The sequence below is a fragment of the Pinus tabuliformis genome, chromosome 9 (genome assembly GCF_031772625.1).
Source record: "Pinus tabuliformis cultivar Carrire ecotype Pingquan chromosome 9, CPIR1, whole genome shotgun sequence".
Lineage (NCBI taxonomy): Eukaryota > Viridiplantae > Streptophyta > Pinopsida > Pinales > Pinaceae > Pinus > Pinus tabuliformis.
Window position 1 is genome coordinate 479,032,149 of NC_142307.1, and position 25,001 is coordinate 479,057,149.

Consider the following 25,001-nt stretch of genomic DNA (forward strand, 5'->3'; position numbering starts at 1 on the left):
ATTTCGATGTTACTCACCATCATATCTCTGCTACCGGTTTGTTTGTCATTGCTTCCCCCATTATTATCAGAATAACATTGCCGCAAATCAATTGTTTTGCTTCTGAATAAATCGAAACTTGGAGCATCTGACCCATTGCTGACCGAATGAGAAATGTCTAAAACGGAACTTGGGGCGTCTGCGCTTGAACCATTGCTGACATTTTCGATGTCTAAATCGAAACTTAGAGCATCTGCGTTCAAACCATTGTTAATCGACTGATTTTTAAGGGAGTTTTCGATGTCTTCAGTGGTGTGCAACCGAGGAATTGATACTACGTTTTTATTTGAACCATTGCTGACATTTTCGATGTTTAAATTGAAACTTAGAGCATCTGCGTTCAAACCATTGTTAATCGACTGATTTTTAAGGGAGTTTTCGATGTCTTCAGTGGTGTGCAACCAAGGAATTGATTCTGCGTTTTTATTAAACCGGTTTGGAACTGAATTATCGAATTTACTTTCTGAACAAGGGCAGACATTACCTGTGCAGTTACCAGGATTAGAATCTGCGTTACATTAGAATCTGTGTTTTTAGCCTTTAGAAGCTTGGTTAGCTTATTGTGCTGCCTAGCCTGCGCATTCTGCCACTCCTTTTCTGCTTTCAGTGCGGTTCTGCCATCTATAATGGCCCAAAGGTTTTCATCAATGCTGCTGGCCAGCTTAAGGTGGGAAGAGAGGGCCAAACGACCAAGTTGCTCCAGGGAAGCTCTGATTCTTCTGATTTCAGACCGAATTAGAGAGAAACTAAGATGGATGAACGCTTTACTGTTGAATTTATTATGTAACTTATGTTTAACCTGTGCAAAAGGAGGAATGAGATTGAAGTCCCTACAATTTTTGAGGAAATGTAGATCTGAAGCTCTTCTTTTTATTCTAACCCTAACACTTTCAAGTGCAAGGATTTCACTCCAAGTATTTTTATCATCTTTCTCTTCATCTTTCTCTTTTCCCTGATGATGGATCCCATTTGGGATTCGAAACGTTGGTGTAAAAACTCCATTACTGTGGGTTCTCCGATCAGAAATTCAAGTATAGTAGTTGTTTGAAGAAAATGTTATTTTTTTGGATGGGATAGTATTGTAGTATGATAATATGGATGTATCTGATCTATGCCTATTTTCATGCAAAGAATTTGAAGAGTTGCATGTAAGGAATTTGAAAGGCTGCATGCAAGGAATTTGAAAAGTTGCATGTAAGGAAATGGAAAAGTGGCATGTTTTTAGTTATTATGTTACAAGTGGAATAAGTGCAATGTTTTGACTTAATCTCATACAAAATGTATGATAAATGAAAATAAATTTATTTTCAAGTGTGGTTAAATTTAGTAGAGCTTTGGAGATCTCATTTCCATAATTGGACATTGGAGATCGGGCCATAATAATAGTTTCCTCCTTCCACCTTAGTGTGGACCATGGATAGTAAGGGTCTATGCTTATAGGTTGTTTGAATGCTCGATTAATTATGTGGTATGTGTTTGTGCTTATAAAATTGTATGAAGGAATGCTCTTGTTTTAATACGGTTGTACTAACACAATATGTATTGAGATAACTGATATGCACTTGCGTGCAAGTGGGTGCTAGTTTTAGTATTATGACTATGATTGTGAGTTGATTGCCGACTATGACATGGTTGTTAGTATTGGTGAAATTAATAGGTGCAATGTCTTGATTTTTGGAACATGTGACTGACATGTGTGAGCAGTTGTAGGGAAACGTGTTTGGTATTATCTTGACAACGTAATACTTGATTTGTTTATATATCTAGCATCTTGGTGAATGTGATAACACATAATAAGACTCAATTGTAGCAAGGTAAAAAGGTAAAATAAAGGAATTGGGTAAGGATTCCTCTGGCTATGTTTGGAAATCGCAATTCCAAATGAATAAGTGCTTTGAATGAATATAAAAGTTTTCTTAAGCTTAATTTTCACTGACAATATGTGGATATGTGTTATATTCATGAATATGTATTTGATAGGTTTCTATCTTAAGGTTTATATTTGAGATAAGAGGTTGAGTTCTAATATTGTAAAGGCATGAATAAAAGCATGAGTTAATGTTGCGCGAAGTAGGGAATCAAATGACAAAAGAGACTGTCATAGATCTTGAAGAAGGCTCGAGCTGAGCTTTCACTCATGAACCCTTGGAAGTACTAGGAAATCATGGGGGTTGAGTCATGGTGTTTTTTTGGAAGTCTTTTGCTTTCAGTGTTTTGGATCTGTTTATGCTTGATTTGTTGTTTTTATTATGTATAGTTCACGGCCATGCCAATTTTTTTTTGTTGTTGTATTTTTGTTGGTTTTCCATTATATTCTTCTTGTTTGTTTCTTGACTTGCCTTTTATTGTTTCAAGTCTTTGGAATTGGTTGGGAAAGAGGAAAGTTAATGGAGCTTGGGGAGAGTTGTGTGGTACCCAACAGGTAATGCAAGTAATGCAAGACCCGAATGAAGCTCAGTGTATGAGTAAGCGTAGCAGAAGGTAACACTATGTATGGAAATAGGATTAGCTTGGTTCGGTCCAATGGTGTAAATGGACAATGGTAGTATAGTCATGAGAAAGGTGACCATAAAAGGTAAAGTAAATGGATCTGAGGTGTCAGATGCCTTGGCTATGTTGGGAATTATTGTTCTCAATATCGTGCATGTTGTGCATGAATAAAGGAAGTTCTCTTAACCTTGACCTTGTGTTGAAGCCCCGAAAATCGGGTCTACAACAAGGGGGATATCCACCCAGTCCGGACCTTGGTTGGCAGCTCCTTTTCTGCTTGTTATGGTGGGTCCAACTAGGGATATGGGACCAGTTTCCCAATTTGTGTATGTGTGTGTGATGGACTGATATTTCTCTTTCTAACAGTTTCTAAATGGAATACTTCTACTCTAACTCTAATCTAATAATATAGAAATTTTATTCTAATAAGCAGAAATATCTAAGTCTATACTAACCCAGGGTGTAATCTTTCTTTTATGCGATCTAAAATGATTTCAAATAACAACTGGTAATAAAGATCATTCAACTGTTATGAGAAAAGAATTCAATAAAGATGAACCACTTCGTATAAAAAGTTAGACGAAACTAAAAGAACATCAATTTTCCTTTTTTCAAGGTTTTTGTGGATCTCACTAGATTATCGAGTGGAGAACCCTTCCCCTTTGGAATTGAAAATAGTCTATAGCTACCTTTATATCTCCTCCAACTCCTAGACATCCAAAATTTTCTTCATTTTCTCTCATTCCTTTATATTTTATTTGATTAATTTTAGATTTGTTTCAAATTGGGTTATTTTTTATGCATTCGAGAGAGAGGAATATGGAGTCTAATGAGACATTACTAAAGTTAAGAACTCCTCGTCCTTTAGCCATGTCAATTTCATCTTAAAAGGATAGTTGGTTTCTTAAAGGCCCCTTTTATATCCAGGAAGACATGGGAGTGATCCAATAAGCCTCCCTCTCGAATCCATTATTTGATTAGGGGGAGAGAGTCCAATATACCTTTAGCAAGGAGGAATCTATCAATTCTCTTTGCAATCTCCTCTTCTCCTATATGGTGGTTCCTCTTGAAGAAATCCACTAAGGGGTCTGATGATCTAGGTGGATATTAGTGGCCACCATCCTATTCCACCTAGACACCCCAATCAATTTCATTTGTTTCCTTGTTCATTTCAGTATTTACTATTTTTATCAGTTTTTTGGGTCCTGAACTTCCTTAGCAGTTTTGACCCCCTAAACGACATTTTTTTTGGGTCCGCGACAAGCCCATTATTGTTGGCAAGGGCTTGCGACGAAACTTGTAGCACTCAAATAGACCTTTCCAACAAGGTATCATAGGTGCCAAACATAGATAATATGACCAAGTTATGACCCCGGGAAGTTGGCTGCCCAACTAACCCCAACGGGGTCCACAAACTCTTGGTGTTACATCTCTTGGGGTTAGGGTTTTGGTTGTTTAGGATTTTCTCATTTTTCCAATAATAAATAGGCCCTTGAGCCTCATTGTAACACAATTCAGAGGAAGTTAGCCGCCACATCTCTTCTCAGAGATAAGCTACCATCGCCCGAGCTATCTTATTTCCATTTTGTTTGTAAGCATAGTTCATTATTTATCTATTTATGAAATGAAGTGTTTTTTTCCCACATCTTTGTGTTTTTTATTATATCTATAAGTTTTTGCGCTCATGTTTAAGTTTGGATTAGTGGTATCAGAGCGGTCTACTCCTTCTCTATTTTTCTTTGCATGTCCCCAACGAGGTCAGGGTATAACGAGTTAGGGCTGGATTTGGTTGAACCATTGCAAGATCAGCCTCACAAAACCTGACAACTTCCCATGGTGGAAGAAAAGAAAGATGAGGGGGCATGAGATCCTTTCAAAATGTTGCTTGAGGAAGCCCTCGAGCGACATAGGGACACGATGATGGATAAATTTGCCTAGATCATTTGAAGGCTACCCACAAGCGATGCATCTTCATCCAACATCCACTCTGGAGGTACCACTCCTTTTAAGTTACAAGTTAACCTCGATATTCCCATATTTGAAGGCCTGATAGATGCAAACGCTATAGATAAATGGTTAAATATATTGGAAGGATATTTTTCAGTTCATGACTTTTCCAATCGAGAAAATATTACTTTTGCACTTCTTAAAGCTGCCCCACACGCCAAGGATTGGTGGGAAACCTGTTGTGAACAAAAGGACGAGAGTGAACCCTCACTTTTTTCAGTTGCACCCACTTGGAATTCTTTGGGAAGCCATCAAGGAACAATATTACCCGGTTGTGATATATGAAGACAAATACATAAAGTGGACCACGCTACAACAGGGAAGGGACCAACATGTGCCAAAGTTCACAAATACTTTCCATACCCTTCGCACGAAGTTGGGTATCAAGGATACTGAGTCGCATTTGGTGCTCAAGTACCACAGTTGTCTACACAAGTACATCTAGGATGAGATGGAGTTCATGGACATTTCCTCGCTCAGAACGACATATCGGTACACTGTTAAGATTGAGCAGAAGTTTAAACAGAAGAAGCGAGACTTTGAATCTGCGAATCCAAAGCAAGGAAAAGGTGCCCCCAAACCACAGAACAAAGGACCAAGCCAAGGTGGTGCTACACAAGACATCCCACCGAAGCTGCAAGCAAAGAAAAACACCCCGAAGACGAATAAGGACACAAGAAAATGGTGTGAGTTCCATAAGAGCTCCACTCACAATACAAGTGAGTGTCGGACCAAGTAGTCACTGGTGGCCAAGCTGAAGGCTTCCAAATCAGATGCAAGTTTTGACTCTAAATCAAAACTTGATAAGGGAACTGACAAAGGGAAGCAAATCATTCATGCAGAGCCCATTTCCGTCGTGGCCACCACCAAGATCCAAAATATTGAGCCTGAAGATCTAGAGGAGGGGGAACGCCTCTACCACCCACAGTTGTGGGTGAACGGTTCTCTGCTACAATTCATTGTCGACAGCAGGAGCCAAAAGAACCTCATTTCAACAGAGGTCGTGAAGCGGTTGGGCCTAAAGACTATAGCATATCCACAATTGTACACCATCGGGTGGCTTCACCAAGGACAAGATCTTCGTGTCAGCCAGCAGTGTCGCCTTTCCGACAGCATCAAGCACTTCATGGATGAGGTAATGTGTGGCGTTGATCCTCTTGAAGTTTGTGATGTATTTTTAGGATAACCATAATTATGGAAGCGAAATGTTGTATATGAGTCTAGACCTTTCTCTGTGATTATTACTTCAGCTAATAAGTTGTACAGGATACCGAAGGTAGCCTCACCTACCGCCATCTCTTTGATCACTGCAAAGCAATGCAGTAAGATCATTTCCCAAACCAGAAAATTTGTTTTCCTTATGATGTTCCCCCAGGGCAAGAAGAAGGTTGTGGCCATCGCTTCAAGGTAGGGCTTGTCTTCATAGCAACAGTAGATGGACAAGGCCGTGGAAGAGTGCAGGGATATTTTCGCCTCACCCACAGGGGTACCTCTGCATTGTTTGGTCAAGCACTCCATCGATCTGACCCCAGGAGCGTCGCTGACCAATGGACCGATCTATCGATGCTCTCTTCTAGACAATGATGAGATTAAGAGGCAGATTCAGAAACTATTGCAGAAAGGGCACATCAGGCCAAGCTCATCACCTTGTGGGATCCCGATTGTATTGGTACAGCGGAAGGATGGAACCTGGAGGCTCTATATTGAATATCAAGCACTGAACAAGATCATTGTCTAGAATAGGTACCCAATCTCATAGATTGATGGCCTTTTGGACCACCTCAAAGGGGCTAAATGTTTCAGCAAGATTGACTTTAAGTTAGGTTATCACCAGGTGCCTATTGAACCCTTTGATGTGTGGAAGACTACCTTCAAATCCAAGAAGGGCCTTTTCGAATGGTTGGTCATGTCATTCGGATTGACAAATGCCTCTGCAACCTTCATGAGACTGATGGACTGCATATTGTGACCCTTCACCAATGCATTTGTGGTGGTGTATTTAGATGACATCTTGATCTTTAGCTAAAGTTAGGAAGAGCACCTCCACCATATTCGTGTTGGGTTGTGTTAAATTATTTCCACAACTAACTGCCCTAGTTAACCGAGGGGTTAGAGGGGGGGCAAAGCCCTCCCTTCGTTGCGTCGATTGCATAGGGGGGGGGTCACAGGGGGGTTTAAGGAGGGCGAGTAGCCCCCCCCCCCCTCTATGGGGTCTAGGGCAATGCCTCGTGGAAAAAAATTTGGGACCCTATATTAGGTGGGTCAAACCTACCTATGGTTTTGTGCATGGTTTTGGGCGCAATGGTTTTTTGGTCCATGGTATTGGATGCTTTGGCATGTATAAATATGTATTGTAACATTGAAAGGAACATAATGAAAAATCAATTTGGTAGTCTCGGTTTTGGGATCCAGGGGAAAATCTCTATGTATATGTGTTTTATGTGTTATGCTCTCACATTGTTTATTTTCTGTTTTTTAGAATTTGTATGCAGATAATTTCTATACGGGGTTAAAACCTACAATTCAACAGGTCCTTCAAACCTTGCGCCAACACAAGTTGTTTGCTAACTTGGAGAAATGCACCTTTGGCCTGACCTAGGTTCAATATCTAGGGTACATCATTGATGATGTACATGTGGACCCATCGAAGATACATGTCATTCGGGATTGGCCAGCCCCAACCACTCTAATAAAGCTTTGCATCCTTTTGGGTCTTGCCAATTAATATTGTAGGTTCATGTTGGGGTTCTCTCATATCTCTTGGCCTTTAAGTCAAGTCACCAAGGGAAGAGCGAAAGCAAAGTTTTATTGGTTGAAAACTCAAAAACAAACATTCTCCGAGTTGAGGAATCGCCTTTGTTATGCACCAGTGCTCACATTACCAAACCTGCAACAACCATTTGAGATTGAGACAGATGCCTTTGACTATGTTATTGGTGCGGTTCTGAGTATCTTACTTAGCATGGGCATCCAATGGCTTATCACAGTGAGACACTTTCACACACAGTTCGAAAGTACCCCACTTATGACAAAGAAATGTATTCCATTGTACAGGCCTATTGTCAATGGAAGCATTACATTTTGGGTAGGTAAATGGTCATTCACACAGACCACTGACCTCTACAGTTTATACTGACACAAGGGAAGTTGCAGAATGATTGCCATCAAAAATGGTCCACCTATTTGCAACAGTTCCATTTGAACATCAAGTATAAGAAGGTCAGCACCAATAATGTTGTTGATTGCCTCAGCCGACCACCAGTCATGGCACTGATCACTGTGCTTGACTCCTTTGGGTATGACACATCGGGGTGGCCACATCTTTACAAGAGCGATCCTGAATTCAGAAGCATATACCAGACACTCATGGAAGGGAAGCAAGTTCCAAATTTTCACCTTCAGGATGCACTGTTATGCCACCTGGGACACATCTATGTTCCTTCAAGGGAGCATGCCAAGATGATTTGTGTTGGACACCTAATCCTCTATGGGTTGGTGTGGAATGTGAATAGCCACCGGAGTCCAAGAGACCACTTGGAATATGAATCCAACGGTCAAACAAATGTACTATAAATGTATATCATGTCAATAATAATTCTTTCAATGTTTATCTTTCATATAAGATATTTGCATTCCATGTGAGTTTGACGTGGTATCAGAGCTAGCGTTCTCCCACCCTTCTCCAATTTGAGCCACTTGTTTTGTGGTCTCTATATACATGTCAATTCTTCCTTTCTCCTGATTAGAATTGCCACCTTATAGAGCGTTTATGTGCATACATACCTATTTCATTACTAAGCGGATTTTCCAGGGTATCGGGCCATTTTCCTTGCCACATGTCTGTATATCTGACCTCTTAGCATGAATCTTGTTGAGTTATTTTCCATGCCTGTCAAATAAGCCTCTAAATTGGTCAGATTTGCCACTCTCAGCAGTCCAAAATTTACTCAGTTTTGTCGATTCTCTGCCTCATGTGTCAGAAATGTTTCATGTTCTCTACCCAAGGTCCAATAGATTTTTTTTAGTCCCGAGCATTGTCCACGGTGAAGAGATGCGACCGTGTTTCACCACACCATTGCACATGTTTTCTTCCATTTCTACATTGTTACTTTTCCTACCATACCCACCTTTCTGTCAATACAGAAATCCATTTCCTGTGAATGGTGTAAAGTTCACCAACTTTTCTCCATTTCTTAATTAATTGTTTATTTCCAGGCCTATTGACAGGTCCTCCTCTTGTATGTATATTGTGCAAGATAATGAGTGGAATTTTCTTTGATCGACTCATTCATTTTAGCTCATTGACAAGAACATCTATCTTAGAAATATTGATGCCATGTATAGGTTGCAGAAAAAGTGAAGGCATGTATAGGTTGCAAAAAAAGTGAAGGCATGTATAGGTGGGTATTCACGTTAGCTACCAGGACATTGATGAGGACCAGCCACACCATCTCCAACTATGTATGCAACATGCTCTGATTTAAGAGGTATTTTCAAAGCCTTAAGCTTCTGTAACATAGTTTGAACCCTTAAGTAGTGTCCATATTTTATACTGGCTAAGCATTCTTCCAGCTCTGCAAAATTTGTCGGCCCACAACTACAATAGTAAGCTAGTAAGTGGATAGGTTATCCTTTTCCAGAATCAACCATTGGTGTAAACATTTCACTTATTTCAATGTCTATAATTAATCAGATCCCATATTTATTGGAAACTTCCAAAGCAGTCAGTATGCATGCCATAGTTTCATGGTCTATAAGGGAAAACACCTTCACCCCATTCCTATAGGCTCTTTCCATGACAGCCAAATGAGAGAGGAACCCATCACTACAAGTGTTGTGTGAATGCAACTCAAAGATAACAGGATGCTATTGGCATCTCAAGATTTTGGGAAAATCCTCATTGATAACCACTTCTGAAGGTGATGCAGAGCCTAGGTAAAACCATTCCTGTATGTATTTGGTTTCCATGGAATGTTGTCCCACACTCTTGTTCTTCTTATTACCGCTCTTCTTCTTCTTCCCGTTACCCATTTATTATTAGTCACAGGAAAACCTAGATATTGTTGTTATCTTGGAGTTGATGAGGATACAGGGTAGTGATCACCTACCAGCGAGATAAAGCCACAGACAATTCAAGAAGTAGGACATTTTTCTTTCCATGGTTACTTCATGTTAATAAAGTGTAGGAAATTGAAGTTGTCAGCAGGCCCATGCCTGAATGATGGCATCTAGCTCCAAGAAGGAAGTGTTGTAGATTGACATAAACTAAACAAGGTACTAAGAATAACAATTTCACCTTGTGAGTGAGGAGAGATTAGCTCCAGTTGAGGTTCTCATGAACAGGACATGAATTCAATTTTTTTAAACAGCTTGAGGTAGAATTTATTTATGTCTTTGCATGTACCATTTTACATCGGGAATCTACCTTTGATTTTCTCTCAGAGAGTTTAAGCTCACTATTTTTAGCCCAATTGTTAAGTGGTATATGTTGAAATTTGATCTTAATGGTTACTCCAAAGCCTACCATCAAGGCTTGATATTGTTTGTAGAAGAAGATATTGCATCATTTCTAGTGATAGAATTGAAGCAAACACTCTTTATTTTCTAGCTGTTAAGAAAAATGGCTAAGATTGAAAGAATATTAGAGTTATTGAGAGTTGTAATTGTATCCACTGTTGAAAACACAGTCAAAAAAGTAAAGACACTATTGTTGACATTCAAAAATGTATACAAAATGCACAAGTAAAGATATAATTTTTGCAGCTTGAATCTCAACTTCAGCGAGATGAGTTACAATAGCATAAGCATCATGACACCCATCGGCAGCCAAAAAGTGGTCAAATTAGTAACATTGAGATAGACTCCCCTCGGCAATAAGAAATGGCAGATGTAGTACCCATTTCTGGAGCAGATGGGTAGAAAGGAGCAAAAATTCAACCTGCACTTCCCAAGTCGGTCATCAGACCTTGGGAAGAGCTTGTCCATAACAAGAATAGAACAGGTCTTGGATATGAAAAGGAGGTTTCCTTTCACATTCCATATTACTCAAAGCCCATCCAGTTTTAGAGTGTTGGATTTCTTCATGACAGTTCACCTTCATCTGTTTCAGATTATGGTCCTCTTCCATAACAACCACAACAAATTGTTAAATGCCAACATTGTGACAAAGTTGGCCATGTGAAATATCATTGTTTTGATCTTCATCTGTGCAAGAATTTTGGTGAGCGTACTCATTCTTCACACATATTCTTCAAAAACAGGCCTCCTGCAAGAACAAAGATTCATCTTGGATGGATTGCTTCTTGGCAATTGGCTTCAACGGCTAAGAAGATATTTCAGTCATATGTTAGAATTTCTTCTAGAATATTAAAAGGTTCTTGCAGTTGAGTTTTCTCCATATTCTCACCTTGCATCTGACGGGGGGGTGGTGGTCATCTACAAGTTTCAAAGCCATATCAAGCGAGCCGGAGCCACAACCTGCCATACTAGATGCAGAGTTGTAGCCAAGGACAAAGATGCCCCTAAGCATGCCTTCGGTTGGTGGTCAGCCTTAAACCATATATGTGGGGTTAAGACTTCCCTTCAAAGAATTGGGAACACTTCCTCTAGTAGAAGACTTTCGCTTCTTTCCAATTTTGGAAGAGTTCCAGGAATTGCATTAAGCATTCCAAAGTTGGTGGTCATCCTTAAACCACCACAGGTTGTAAACCTCCCTGTCTTAGGTTGAAGGTCTCCCTCTCAAAATAATTAGGGACACTTCCTCTTGCAGTTTCATGCCAAACTTGGAAGAGTTCTGGGAACTGCAGTAAGAATTCCAGTGTTGGTGGTCATCCTTAAACCACCCCATCATACTGACATTTCAAAGAGCACATTCAGCCTAGTGTTGCCATGCATTTTTGCATATTTTGTATTACATCTCTCTTCTTGGACTCATACATACCCCTTCTGATTAAGGGGGGGAATGTTGGACACCTAATCCTCTATGGGTTGGTGTGGAATGTGAACAGCCACCAGAGTCCAAGAGACCACTTCGAATATGAATCCAAGGGTCTCACAAATGTACTATAATTGTATATCATGTCAATAATAATGCATTCAATTTTTATCTTTCAAATAATTTGTTTACATTCCATGTGAGTTTGACAATTTGGGAGGTGCACTACAGTCGATTCGTTGGACATTTTAAAGTAGAGAAAATAGTGGCGGCATTGCAGAAGTATTTTTTTTTTTTTTTTAATTAGTTACCGAAGAATCCACAGTATGAACATTTTTATGCCAACGTTTCAAATCCCAACTGGGATCCATCATCAGGACTTATGAATGATGATAAAAGAAGAGCTTCTTAGAGTATTTTTATTTGCTGAAACTTCGTCAGGGTGTTGGGAAGTACATTACATCTTGCACCACATGTGCCATGCCAAACCAACCATAAAGAAGCAAGGCATGTGTACTCCTCTACCTACTCCTAGCCAGCCTTCGGAATCCATCTCCATGGATTACATGTCAGGCCTTCCTTCTACTAAGCACGACAACTATTACATTTCTGTGACCATCGACATATTCTCTAAGACGACCATCATGGCGACCTGCAAGAAGAGTATCATAGCAGAGGCCATTGATAAGCTCTTCTTTGAGCAAGTATGGGTACATTTGGGATCCCATAGTCCATTATCTCAAATCGGGACAACAGATTCCTAAGTGCATTTTGGTCAAGTCTCTTGTCGATGCTAGATACAAAACTTACTAAGTCCACGACTTTCCATCCCCAAACTGATGGCCAAATAGAGGTTGTCAATAGGATGATCATACACATTATGCGCATGTACAACTCGAAGCATCCATGCACGTGGGATGAAAGTCTTTCCTACGTCTAACACAACTACAACAGAGCTCTCCACAGCTCAACAAGCCACAGCCCCTTTCAGGTAGGGATGGGATTTCACCCATTATGCCCCATTAATGTGGCCATACCATTTGTAGCCACTTAGGTAGATTTGACTCATGTTCAGTTTGAAGTTGAAAGGGCTAACAACTTCATTAAGTGCATTCAACACATTCGCCAATAGGTCCATGATATATTGGACAGAGCCAATGCTAAGTACAAGCAGCGTCATGATCAACATCGAGTGTCGCACAAGTTCCAGGTGGGTGACAAAGTTTGGCTACATTTGCAGAAGGAGCGCCTTACTAGACCCCACTGCAAGATTTTCCCACTCCGATATGGGTCATACACCATCACCAAGGTCATCGGTGATGTTATGAAACCAGCTCAAGAAAAGATAGAAAAGAAAGATCAACGCCTTAGAATTCAGCCTCTTCGAGGGGGCAACCTCCTTTACATTACATAAATGAACAATTCTTGGATGATACAAATGACAAAACCTCCTTTCTATATATAGGAGTCTAAGGAGTCACAATATAATCTAGCCAACCTAACAATAATAATATAAAGCCACAAAAATAATAATAGAGGGATTCTATGGGGCACAAAAATAACAATATGTGGGTAATAGGGGCACAACAATATAAATAAGGGGTATAACTACAATAGTAATGGGGTAATCACTAGTATTATAGGGACCCAACATGCCCCTCTACTTCAAAAAAAGTGTTGTCCTCAACGCTTGAGCAGTTCTGGATACTTCTGCATAAAATTCTCATCCTCCCGTGTGGAATCTTCAGTGGATAAGTTCTTCCACTTAATAAGATACTCTGAAATTGATCGATTTCGTAGCTGTCGAGTTCTTGTTTCTGTGACTGCTTCCGGTTCCAATATAATTTTTCCTTCCTCGTCAAGTTCTGGCAATATTGTTTGAACTGGGAGCTTGTCGCCTATAACCTTCTTTAAACATGAAACATGGAAAATTGGGTGCAATCGAGAAGATGCAGGAAGCTCCAATTTGTATGCCATAGTACCAATCTTTTCCAACACCTTGTACGGACCATAATACTTTGGTGATAATTTATTATCCTTCTTAGCTTGCTTTAGGGACATTTGCTTATATGGTTGTATCCGTAGGAATACCCAATCACCTACATCAAAACTTCTTTCACTGCGATGTTGATTTGCCTGTTGTTTCATTCTATTTTGTGCCAACACGAGGTTATCCTTTAAGAGTTGGAGGACTTGTTGTTGATGTTCAATGTGATGTTCCACTGCTTGAACCTTAGAATTTTCTCTTAAATATGATGTGATTGATGGTGGTTGGTACCCATAAAGTGCCATAAATGGGGTCATTTTTGTTGCTGTATGGAAGGAATTGTTATACCACCATTCAGCCAGAGGCAACCATTTGACCCATTATGTCTGTTTATCAGATACAAAGCAACGAAGATATCCTTCCAAACATTTGTTTACTATCTCAGTTTGCCCATCAGATTGAGGATGATAAGATGAGCTATGAGCTAACTGAGTACCAAGACAAGAAAATAATTCTGTCCAAAAATTTCCAGTGAAAATGGGATCTCTGTCACTTACAATAATCTTTGGGTTTCCATGTAGCTTTTGAACTGTTTCCATAAATGCAGTAGAAACTGTACTGGCTTTAAATGGATGTGATAATGCACAAAAGTGTGCATACTTGGTAAGTCTGTCAACTACCACCATGATGACACTCTTTCCCTCAGACTTGGGTAAACCTGTGATAAAATCCATTGAAACCTCCTCCCAAAGTTGGCTTGGAATGGATAAAGGTTGTAATAGACTCGATGTCTTAATTGTTTCAACTTTATTTTGTTGGCAAACCAAACATTCCGCTACAAACTTTTGAATATCTGTTTTAAGGCCATCCCAAAAAAATTCCTTCTTAACCCTGTGGTAAGTTTTTAAAAATCCTGAGTGCCCTCCTAAGGGAGAAGTGTGCAATTCCATAAGAATATTTTGTTTTAGCTGGGAATTCTTACAGAGGTATAAGCGATCTTTGTACCATAACGAATCATTTTTCCAGCTAAATGTATCAGAAGTACTTGAATCTTGTTGTAGCTTTCGAATAAGTGCCCACACTTCTTCGTCATTCTTCCATTCCTCCTTTGCTTCGTTTATCCAATCTGGTTGGATAATAGAAATGGCACACAACAATGCTTCCATATCCTCATCCTTTCTTGAGAGTGCATCTGCCACCACATTTTGCTTCCCTTTTTTGTAGATGATTTCAAAGTCATAACCCAACATCTTTGTGACCCACTTTTGTTGCTCTTCAGAGGATAATCTTTGTTCTAAAAAGTATTTAAGGCTATCATGATCCGTTTTTACCTTGAAGTGTCTTCCCATTAGGTAGGGTCACCATTTCTTAAGTGCATGGAGTATTGCCAACATTTCCTTCTCATAAATAGCTTTTCTTAAAAACTTTCCCTTGATTGGACGACTTTCAAAAGCAATGGGTCTTTCATCTTGCATTAGAACAGCACCAATTCCATTTCCTGAAGCATCACATTCCACAATAAAGGTTTTTGTGAAGTCCGGCGTAGCTAAGACTGGTGCTTGGCACATTGCCTCCTTAAGATGTTTAAAGGCCTTTGTTGCTTCCGGAGTCCATGAAAATGAATCTTTCTTCAATAATGTTGTTAGAGGTGCTGCTATTCTCCCATAATTCTTAACAAACTTGCGATAATACCCTGTCAACCCAAGAAATCCTCGCAGATGCTTTATGGATGTGGGGATTTTCCATTCCTTAATGGCTTTAATTTTGCTAGGGTCTACCTTAACTCCTTCATGAGATACAATATGACCCAAATATTCCACCTCCTGGACTCCAAAGAAACATTTGGATCTTTTTGCATATAATTGTTTCTCCTCCAATAGTTGTAGCACCTTGTCAACATGTTCAACATGATCCTTCCAAGACTTGATGTAGATTAGTATATCATCAAAAAATACTAACACAAATTTTCTAAGGAATGGTTTGAAAATTGAATTCATCAAACCTTGAAATGTTGAAGGTGCATTGGTAAGGCCAAAAGGCATGACCAAAAATTCATAATGACCCTCATGAGTTCTAAATGCCGTTTTCGGAATGTCTTCAATCTTCATTCTGATTTGATGATATCCCGAACGAAGATCCAACTTGGTGAAGTAAATTGATCCATGCAATTCATCCAGTAATTCATCAATGACAGGAATGGGGAACTTATCTTTAATAGTGAGCTTGTTGAGCTCCCTATAATCTGGACACATGCGCCATGATCCATCCTTCTTGTGCACCAATACTACTGGAGCTGAGAAAGAACTTTGACTCGGTTGAATTATACCAGCCTCTAGCATTTCTGCAACCATACGTTCAATTTCACTTTTTTGGACATATGGATATCTGTACGGCCTGATGTTTGGAGGAACACTTCCTGGAATCAGATGAATAGCATGATCATGATCACGCATAGGTGGGAGACCTTTGGGAGTCTCAAATACCTTGGAATGATTGTCCAGGACTTTTTGGAGATCTAGAGAAATAGATGATTCCAATGTGGAAACATCTAGCGAACATAATTGTGCAATTACACCTCTTTGCTCCTTTTTTAGAAGCTTTGTCATGCCATTAGAGCTGATTATCTTTCCTGGTTTCCCTGCAATACCCCTTAATTCAACTTCCTTTCCTTCCACAGAAAATTTCATGAAAAGTTCTTGAAAATTAAAAGCTATTGTACCCAAGGATTGTAGCCATTGGACTCCTAGTACAACATCAGCACCTCCCATTGGAATGGAAAGCATTGGGCTAGTCAATACATATTCTCCCATGGATAGCTTGATATTATGGCACTTTCCAGAACAATTTATTGTTCCTCCATTTGCAATCATCACTTGACACTCTGGTGCTGGATATAGGAAGCAATTCAATTCTTTTGCTACCCTACAATGAATAAAATTGTGGGTGCTTCCTGAATCAATCAACACTATTACCTTTTTCTTCTTGATTTGTCCTTCTATCTTGATGGTTTGAGGAGTGGTAATTCCCGCCAATGCATTACAAGATATGGTCGGATTTATTTGTTCTTCATCTAGGCTTTGTTCCTGGAATATATCCTCTTCTTTTGACCTTTCTTGCTCCTTTTCTTCTTCCTCTTCACAATCTATGTAGAATAATTTCTTCTCAGCACACTTATGACCTTTTGTGTATTTGCTATCACAATTGTAACAAAGCCCTTTTGCTCTTTTTTCTTCCAATTGTTGTGGTGTCAACCTTGTAGGTTGTGGAAGACTATGGGCAACAACACTTCCGTCTTTATAGTTGTGAATGGTATGCTTCCTAGTTGCCATAATTTTGCTTTCCATTTTTCTTGCTAACCTGAATGCCTTCTCTAATGAATCAGGTTCCCAAAGGCGCACATCATGTTGGATATTATCCTTTAAAGACCCTATGAACACATCAATCCTATGCTCCTCTGGAATATCTTTTACCCTTATGTTCAATTTTTGGAACTCCTCAATGTGCTCCATTATTGAACCCTTTTGTTTGAGACTTATCAATTGGCTAAAAAAAGTGTTGCTTTTTGTATCCTCATAATGTGCTATCAATTCTTCCGTAAAAATTGCCCAAGTGATAAATTGTTTATGAGAACAAAGCCATTGATACCATACAAACTGATTTGGTTCCAAATATAAAGTTGCCATAAGTACCTTTTGTGTGTTTTGCACAGTATTGAGATCGAAGAATTGCTCCATCTGTAATATCCATGTGGCGGGATCCTTGCCATCAAACTTCCTCATATCGATTTTTGGAACATGGTGAGTCTTTGATCCAACATTAGAGTCTATGGAATCATGATTAACATTTCTTTTGTTCTCATCATGAGTTTCCTTTAGTACTCTTTCACCCTTAGTGACCATTTCTTGTAGCAACTTATCCATCTTATCATCCATGCCATCAATTTTAGCGTCCATGCCATTCTCCTTAGCTTCCATGCCATCCATCTTAGCTTATACACCTTTCTTTAAACCGTCCATCTTAGCTTCTACATCTTTCCTTAAACCATCCATTTTAGATTCTATTGCTTTTTTTGCAAGTGACACTCGTTGCACTTGTTCTTGTAATTTTGATATATCATATAGCATTTCTTCTTCTTCTTCATGAGTCATGCTAGAGCTTTCAGGCTCCTTACTAGGTGTTTGCATTTTATTTCCTCGGGGCATCAGTTACCGATAATAATTCTCTAATATGCCCTTTGAATTCCTTCAAAATAAATTTTCAAACCAAGCTTAAGCAAAAATTAAAGAAAATCTACACACCTTTTTTCACTTTGTAGGAGCTTGATATTGCCTCCGATGTATCTCTGTACTTTCTGATTATCTAGTTCTGAATTTGTGACCTGTAGTAGCCCTCTGTGTCCTCTTTCCAATGCCACAAGTCTGACCCAAATTGGATTCTCCAAGGAAGAGTTATGCGAAATCTCCCACAGTGACTTGATTATAGACTAGTTCAGTAGAGCGAACTTGTACGACGTGCCACGTGTCACTGTTTCAACTTTTGACTCTAAAAAATATATAAAAGAAAACCACAGTCCGTCCTCTTTCTGTAACTTCTTACGAAATTTCAATCCGATGCTCAGAAAGAAAGTTATGACGATTTTCCCCAGGTCACCTGTTTTGAGTGTAATTCAGGAGTCTGTTTGGAGCAGCGAAACCCTAGAATCCAAAGTTCTGATACCAAATGTTATGAAACCAGCTCAAGAAAAGATAGAAAAGAAAGATCAACGCCTTAGAATTTAGCCTCTTCGAGGGGGCTACCTCCTTTACATTACATAAATGAACAATTCTTGGATGATACAAATGACAAAACCTCCTTTCTATATATAGGAGTCTAAGGAGTCACAATATAATCCAGCCGACCTAACAATAATAATATAAAGCCACAAAAATAATAATAGATGGATTCTATGGGGCACAGAAATAACAATATGTGGGTAATAGGGGCACAACAATATAAATAAGGGGTATAACTACAATAGTAATGGGGTAATCACTAGTATTATAGGGACCCAACAGGTGACAATGCCTTCGAGCTCAACATCCCACCACTCCTTGGTTTGCACCCAGTGTTCAATGTAGATCACCTTCGGCCATACTTTCCACCATTATTGGACACATCTAACATTGCAGAACAACTCACGGCAACAAAGCTCAACCCGAACTGCATGGAACATGCCACAATTGATCAGATCATGGATACACAGATCAAGAAAACTTGCCAACAGAGGATACAACTATATCAAGTTTTCAAAGTAGGCCAACTCCTTCACCAGGGCAAGTGGTTCACCAGGGACTAGGTTCAACAGAAATTTCCTCACCTCATGGAGGCTCTGCACGCAATAGGGACCATTGCTTCCTGTTATGAAACTAGCTCACAAAAAGATAGAAAAGATAGATCAACGCCTTAGAATTCAGCCTCTTCGAGGGGGCAACCTCCTTTACATTACACAAATGAATGATTCCTTTATGATTCAGATGACAAAACCTCCTTTCTATATATAGGAGTCTAAGGAGTCACAATATAACCCAGCCGACCTATCAATAATAATATAAATCCACAAAAATAACAATAGACGGATTCTATGGGGCACAGTAATAACAATATGAGGGCAATAGGTGCACAACAATATTAATAAGGGATACAACTACAATAGTAATGGGGTAATCACTAGTATTATAGGGACCTAACATGCCCCTCTCCTTCAAAAAAGTGTTGTCCTCAACGCTTGAGTAGTTCTGGATGCTTCTGTATAAAATTCTCATCCTCCCATGTGGAATTTTTAGCCGATAAGTTCTTCCACTTGATGAGATACTTTGAAATTGATCGATTTCATAGCTGTCGATTTCTTGTTTCTGTGACTGCTTCTGGTTCCAATATAATTTTTCCTTCCTCGTAAAGTTCTGGAAATATTGTTTGAACTGGAAGCTTCTCACCTATAACCTTCTTTAAACATGAAACATGGAAAACTGGGTGCACTCGAGAAGCTGCAGGGAGCTCCAATTTGTATGTCATCGTACCAATTTTTTGCAACACCTTGTACGGACCATAATACTTTAGTGATAATTTATTATCCTTTTTAGCTTGCTTGAGGGACATTTGTTTATATGGTTGTAGCCGTAGGAATACCCAATCACCTACATCAAAACTTCTTTCACTGCTATGTTGGTCTGCTTGTTGTTTCATTCTATTCTGCGCCAACACAAGGTTATCCTTTAAGAGTTGGAGGACTTGTTGTTGATGCTCGATGTGATTTTCCACTGCTTGAACCTTAGAATTTTCTCTTAAATATGATGTGATGGATGGTGGCTGATATCCATAAAGTGCCATAAATGGCGTCATTTTTGTTGCGTATGGAAGGAAGTGTTATACCACCATTCAACCAGAGGCAACCATTTGACCCATTGTGTCTGTTTATCAGATACAAAGCAACGAAGATATCCTTCCAAACATTTGTTTACTATCTCAGTTTGCCCATCAGATTGAGGATGATAAGCTGAGCTATGAGCTAACTAAGTACCGAGACAAGAAAATAATTATATCCAAAAATTTCCAGTGAAAATGGGATCTCTGTCACTTACAATAATTTTTGGGTTTTCGTGTAGCTTTTGAATTGTTTCCATAAATGCAGTAGAAACTGTATTGACTTTAAATGGATGTGATAATGCACAAAAGTGTGCATACTTGGTAAGTCTATCAAATACCACCATGATGACACTCTTTCCCTCAGACTTGGGTAAACCTGTGATAAAATCCATCGAAACCTCCTCCCAACATTGACTTGGAATGGATAAAGGTTGTAATAGACCCGGGGTCTTAATTGTTTCAACTTTATTTTGTTGGAAAACCAAACATTCCGCCACAAGATTTTGAATATCTGATTTAAGGCCATCCCAAAAAAATTCCTTCTTAACCCTGTGGTAAGTTTTTAAAAATCCTGAGTGCCCTCCTAAGGGAGAAGTGTGCAATTCCATAAGAATCTTTTGTTTGAGTTGGGAATTCTTACAGAGGTATAAGCGATCTTTGTACCATAACAAATCATTCTGCTAACTAAATGTATTAGATGTACTGGAATCTTGTTGTAACTTTTGAATAAGTGCCCACACTTCTTCATCATTCTTCCATTCCTCCCTTGCTTCGTTTATCCAATCTGGTTGGATAATAGAAATGGCGCACAACAATGCTTCCACATCCTCATCCTTTCTTGAGAGTGCATCTGCCACCACATTTTGCTTCCCTTTTTTGTAGATGATTTCAAAGTCATAACCCAAAAATCTTTGTGACCCACTTTTGTTGCTCTTCAGATGATAATCTTTGTTCTAAAAAGTATTTAAGGCTATCATGATCCATTTTTACCTTGAAGTGTCTTCCCATTAGGTAGGGTCGCCATTTCTTAAGTGCATGTAGTATTTCCAACATTTCTTTCTCATAAATAGCTTTGTGTAAAAACGTTCCCTTGATTGGACGACTTTCAAAAGCAATGGGTCTTTCATCTTGCATTAAAACAACACCAATTCCATTTCCTGAAGCAACACATTCCACAATAAAGGTTTTTATGAAGTCCAGTGTAGTTAAGACTATTGCTTGGCACATTTCCTCTTTAAGATGTTCGAAGGCCTTTGTTGCTTCTGGAGTCCATGAAAATGCATCTTTCTTCAATAATGTTGTTATAGGTGCTGCTATTCTCCCATAATTCTTAACAAACTTGCGATAATACCCTCTCAACCCGAGAAATCCTCGCAAATGATTTATGGATGTGGCGATTTTCCATTCCTTAATGGCTTTGATTTTGCTAAGGTCTACCTTAACTCCTTCATGAGATACAATATGACCCAGATATTCCACCTCTTGTACTCCAAGGAAACATTTGGATCTTTTTGTATATAATTGTTTCTCCTCCAATAGTTGTAGTACCCTGTCAACATGTTCAACTTGATCCTTCCACGACTTGTTGTAGATTAGTATATCATCAAAAAATACTAACACAAACTTTCTAAGGAAGGGTTTGAAAATGGAATTCATCAAACCTTGAAATGTAGAAGGTGCATTGGTAAGGCCAAAAGGCATGACCAAAAATTCATAATGACCCTCATGAGTTCTAAATGTTGTTTTCGGAATGTCTTCAGTCTTCATTCTGATTTGATGATATCCTGAATGAAGATCCAACTTGGTGAAGTAAATTGATCCATGCAATTCATCCAGTAATTCATCAATGACAGGAATGGGAAATATCTTTAATAGTGAGCTTTTTGAGCTCCCTATAATCCGGACACATGCACCATGATCCATCCTTCTTGTGCACCAATACTACTGGAGTAGAGAAGAACTTTGACTAGGTTGAATTATACCAGCCTCTAGCATTTCTGCAACCATACATTCAATTTCACTCTTTTGGGCATAGGGATATCTATACAACCTGATGTTTGGAGGAACACTTCCTGGAATCAGATGAATAGCATGATCATGATCACGAATAGGTGGGAGACCTTTGGGAGTCTCAAATACCTTGGAATGATTGTCCAAGACTTTTTGGAGATCTGGAGAAATAGATGATTTCGATGTGGAAACATCTAGCGAACATAATTGTGCAATTACACCTCTTTGTTCCTTTTTTAGAAGCTTTGTCATACCGTTAGAGTTGATTATCTTTCTGGGTTTCCCTGCAATACCCCTTAATTCAACTTCCTTTCCTTCTGCATAAAATTTCATGAAAAGTTCTTGAAAATTAAGAGCTATTATACCCAAGGATTGTAGCCATGGGACTCCTAATACAACATCAACACCTCCCATTGGAATGGAAAGCATTGGGCTATTCAATACATATTCTACCATGGATAGCTTGATATTATGGCACTTTCCAGAGCAATTTATTGTTCCTCCATTTGCAACCATCACTTGACACTCTCGTGCTAGATATAGGAAGCAATTCAATTCTTTTGCTACCTTACAATGAACAAAATTTTGGGTACTTCCTTAATCTATAACACTATTACCTTTTTCTTCTTGATTTGTCCTTCTATCTTGATGGTTTGAGGAGTGGTAATTCCAGCCAATGCATTACAAGATATGGTTGGATTCATTTCTTCTTTATCTAGACTTTGTTGCTGGAGTATATCCTCTTCTTTTGACCTTTCTTGTTCCTTTTCTTCTTCCTCTTCACAATCTATGTAGAATAATTTCTTCTCAGCACACTTATGACCTTTAGTGTATTTTCTATCACAACTGTAACAAATCCCTTTTGCTCTTTTTCCTTCCAATTGTTGTGTTGTCAAACTTATAGTTTGTGGAAGACTAGGGGCAACAACACTTCCATATTTATAGTTGTGAGTGGTATGCTTCCTGGTTGCCATAATTTTTCTTTCCATTTTTCTTGCTAACCTGAATGCCTTTTCTAATGAATCAAGTTCCCAAAGGCGAACATCATGTTGGATATTATCCTTTAAAGTCCCTATGAACACATCAATCCTATGCTCACTTGGAATATCTTTTACCCTTATGTTCAATTTTTGGAAGTCCTCAATGTGCTCCATTATTGAACCTTTTGTTTGAGACTTATCAGTTGGCTAAAAAAAGTGTTGCTTTTTGTATCCTCATAATGTGTTTTCAATTCTTCCGTAAAAATTGCCCAAGTGATAATTTGTTTACGAGAGCAAATCCATTGAGACCATACAAACTGATTTGGTTCCAAATATAAAGTTGCAATACGTACCTTTTGTGTGTTTTGCACATTATTGAGATCGAAAAATTGCTTCATCTGTAATATCCATGTCGCGGGATCCTTGCCATCAAACTTCCTCATATTGATTTTTGGAATATGGTGGGTCTTCAATCCAACATTAGAGTCTATGAAATCATGATTAACATTTCTTTTGTTCGCATCAGGAGTTTCCTTTACTACCCTTTCACCATTAGTAAGTATTTCTTGTAGAAAATTTGTCAAATCTGCCTTCAAACCTATCTTCAAATTGTCAATCTTAGCTTCCACGCCCTTTATCTTAGATTTTATGCCATTTATCTTATCTTTTGTTAGCTTTTGTGAGAGTGAAAATTGTTGCACTTGGTCTTGTAATTTTGATATATCATGTAGCATTTCTTCCTCTTCTTCATGAGTCATGCTAGAGCTTTCAGGTTACTTACTAGGTGTTTGCATTTTATTTCCTCGGGGCATCAGTTACCGATAATAATTCTCTACTATGCCCTTTGAATTCCTTCAAAATAATTTTTCAAACCAAGCTTAAGAAAAAATTTAAAAAAAATCTACACACCATTTTTCACTTTGTAGGAGCTTGATATTGCCTCTGATGTATCTCTATTATTTTAGATCATCTAGTTCTAAAATTGCAACCTACAGTAGCCCTTTGTGTCCTCTTTCCAATGCCACTAGTCTGATCCCAATTGTATTCTCCAAAGAAGAGTTATGCCAAATCTCCCACAATTACCTGATTATAGACTAGTTCAGTAGAGCGAACTTGTACGACGTGCCACATGTCCATGTTTCGACTTTTGGCTCTAAAAAATATATACAAGAAACTATAGTCCATCCTATTTTTGTACCTTCTTATGAATTTTCAATCCGATGCCCAGAGAGAAAGTTATGATGATTTTCCCCAGGTCACCTGTTTGGAATGTAATTCAGGAGTCTACAAAAAGACCAACTTCCTCAGATCATATCTCCGCAACTATAGCGCGAAAAGCTTTGAAATTTAGACCCGAGCTTCAGTGCAATCTCGACTCAAATGGGTTTTTTTTTTAGCTTCTGAAACATCACAGAAAAAAAAATAAAAAAATAAATAAAATATAAAAAAAATATATATAAAAAAAAAATAAAAAATGATAGTGAAAATTCCACGATGACCTGTTTGGAGCATCAAAACCCTGGAATCCAAAGCTTTAATACCAAATGTTATGAAACCAGCTCACAAAAGGATAGAAAAGATAGATCAATGCCTTAGAATTCAGCCTCTTCGAGGGGGAAACCTCCTTTACATTACACAAATGAATGATTCCTTCATGATTCAAATGGCAAAACCTCCTTTCTATATATAGGAGTTTAAGGAGTCACAATATAACCGAGCCAACCTATCAATAATAATATAAAGCCACAAAAATAACAATAGAGGGATTCTATGGGGCACATTAATAACAATACGGGGGCAATACGTGCACAAAAATATTAATAATGGATACAATTACAATAGTAATGGGGTAATCACTAGTATTATAGGGACCTAACACTTCCTAAGGGGGGAGGAATGATCCAGGTGGATATTGGTTGCCACCCAACTATTCCAGCTAGACCCCCTTTCAATTTCATTTGTTTCCTGGCTCATTTCAACATTTACTATTTTTGGCAGTTTTTCAGGTCCTGAACTTTCGGAGCAGTTTTGACCCCCTAAACGGCATTTTTTGGGGGTCCGCAGGAGGCCCATTGCCATAGGAAAGGCTTGTGGTGAAACCTATAGTACTTAGAGAGACCTTTCCAACAAGGTATCGTACACACCAAACGGA